This window comes from Nicotiana tabacum, chromosome 9, assembly GCF_000715075.1.
Source record: "Nicotiana tabacum cultivar K326 chromosome 9, ASM71507v2, whole genome shotgun sequence".
NCBI classification, from domain to species: domain Eukaryota; kingdom Viridiplantae; phylum Streptophyta; class Magnoliopsida; order Solanales; family Solanaceae; genus Nicotiana; species Nicotiana tabacum.
Window position 1 is genome coordinate 97,502,341 of NC_134088.1, and position 2,167 is coordinate 97,504,507.

Consider the following 2,167-nt stretch of genomic DNA (forward strand, 5'->3'; position numbering starts at 1 on the left):
GGAACACTAAGTTCTTTAATGTTGGCTTAAAAAGGTTAAGTTTGACTTGGATCAACATTTCTAGTAAACGACCTCGAAAGCGGAATTTGACTCACCCAATAGGTTTGCATGAGGATTTTGGACTTGGGCGTGTGTTCGGACCGGGTTTTGGATGATCCGGGAGCATTTCGGTGCCTAAAGTTGAAAGTTGGCCTATTAAAGATTTTAAAGTTCTTTAAAGTTTGTTTGGAGTAGGTTTTGGTATTAACGAGGTTCGTTTGGGATTCCGAGGTCATTCTGTCTACTCTATTTCCGACAGTAGCTTAGTGTTTTGTATATTGTACTAGTAGCTCATACACTTATGACATCAGGTCTTGAAAAATATGTTCGTAGACATTCTATGATTTTGAGTATTTATTTCACCACACTTGTCCTAATTTTTATTTATGCTTTATTTTATTAAATCTTTCACCTCTCGCTTGCTTAATAAATAAAAACCAACTATTTCAAAGTCGTTAAAAAGAGTAAATACATGTCTAGTTTACACTGGCTTTCCTAGCGGCAATGTTAGGCGTCATCACGGCCTATAGGTAAAATTGGGTCATGACACTAACGGTGTAGTTATAGCTGTAAATGCTACTTTATGTCAAGTTTGAACGTTTATTTGTTTTTGTTTTTATTTTTATTTGAGAGACATGGCATCTTGGAATTATGGGAGTTTTGATGTTGGTAATTCTAATTTGGTTCTTCCTTATATATATATATATATATATATATATATATATATATATATATATATATTTATATTTATATATTGTGGAGGAAATCACTCATGCCATAATTATCAATATATTCCCGAGAGTGAGTTATGTGCACCAACTCAATCTCATATGTGGAATGTGTGGTGGTCAAGATGATCACTTTTATGGTTGTGCTAATATTTCTTATCCTCCTCCCATCCCTTATTATAATGCTTCTACTTTTACTTGTGAAGTTACTAGGAACAAAGAACCTGGGAATGCTGGCCTAAAGGAGATCAAGGATATGTTAATGTGCCTTGTGGAACAAAAATATAATACACAATTACAGATACTAAGGCAAGGGGCAACTATTCACAACTTGAAGGCTCAAGTGAGTCAAGTCCTCGAAGATTTGAATGTTCGACAAGTCAATATGGTGGATAGTAGCCAATAACAATGTGAATTAGAGCCAGTAGCTGATACTATGATGGAAGAGATCAGAGTAGAACACCAACAACCTAGCCAACTAGAATTTGAGGATGCCGACGTTGAAGGGTGACACTAGAGTCAACGAGGACATAGAGAATAAATATTCAGTTGACTCTATTGTCATTGGTACAGAGGATGTTGAACATCTCGAAGTTCAGGTATTTGAGCATGTTGGACCTCATTCCAAACACTTCTCTACATTGTGTTCGGATGGTGAAATGCGAATAGATCCTTACGAGCGTAGAAAGGAGACAAGGGAAGAGGTAGATGATCCATATATTTTGAAATTTTTGAGGCCGTCTAGGCAAGGTGATACTTCTCAACTTAAAGCCAAAAAGTGCATAAGGAATTATTTAACTTTTGGCTTTCAAGGATTTACACCACCCCAAGAGCATGATCATAGAGCAGAATCAAAATTTGGGGTCCAATTCATAAGTTCGAAGTGGAGGCAGAAAGTGATTTATGTTGTGTGGTGATGTTAAATTAGGTGCTTGGTGGGAGACAACCCAACTTTACTGCTTTTGTTTTTTACTTGTTTTAATTGTGTTATTTTTGAAGTGTAGTTTTTTTTGTAGGAGCGTGGAAAGGAAAGCCATTGGAAGAAATCAAAAGAAAACCAGATGGTTGGAACTAAGTGTGAGGTACCCGCACGAAGGACCATGCCAGGGAGAAATCTGAGTATCCCATGAGCCGTTGATGGTTTGACCTTTGGCCTACAAGGAAGTTTCTTTTACCATCTTGTTATTTATGGTGTGCATTGGGGACAATGCATAATTTTAAGTGTGGGGTGAGGAGATTATTTTGGTTGATTTTCTATGATATTTTAGCTGTGTTAGTTTAACTTTAAAAATAAAAGGGACATTTCCTGACGATGGATCTCTTGGACAACTTTCTTTTTTTTTTTAGCAAATTATACTACTAGGCTTGCCTAGTATTTATTTTATTAATAATAAAATAAA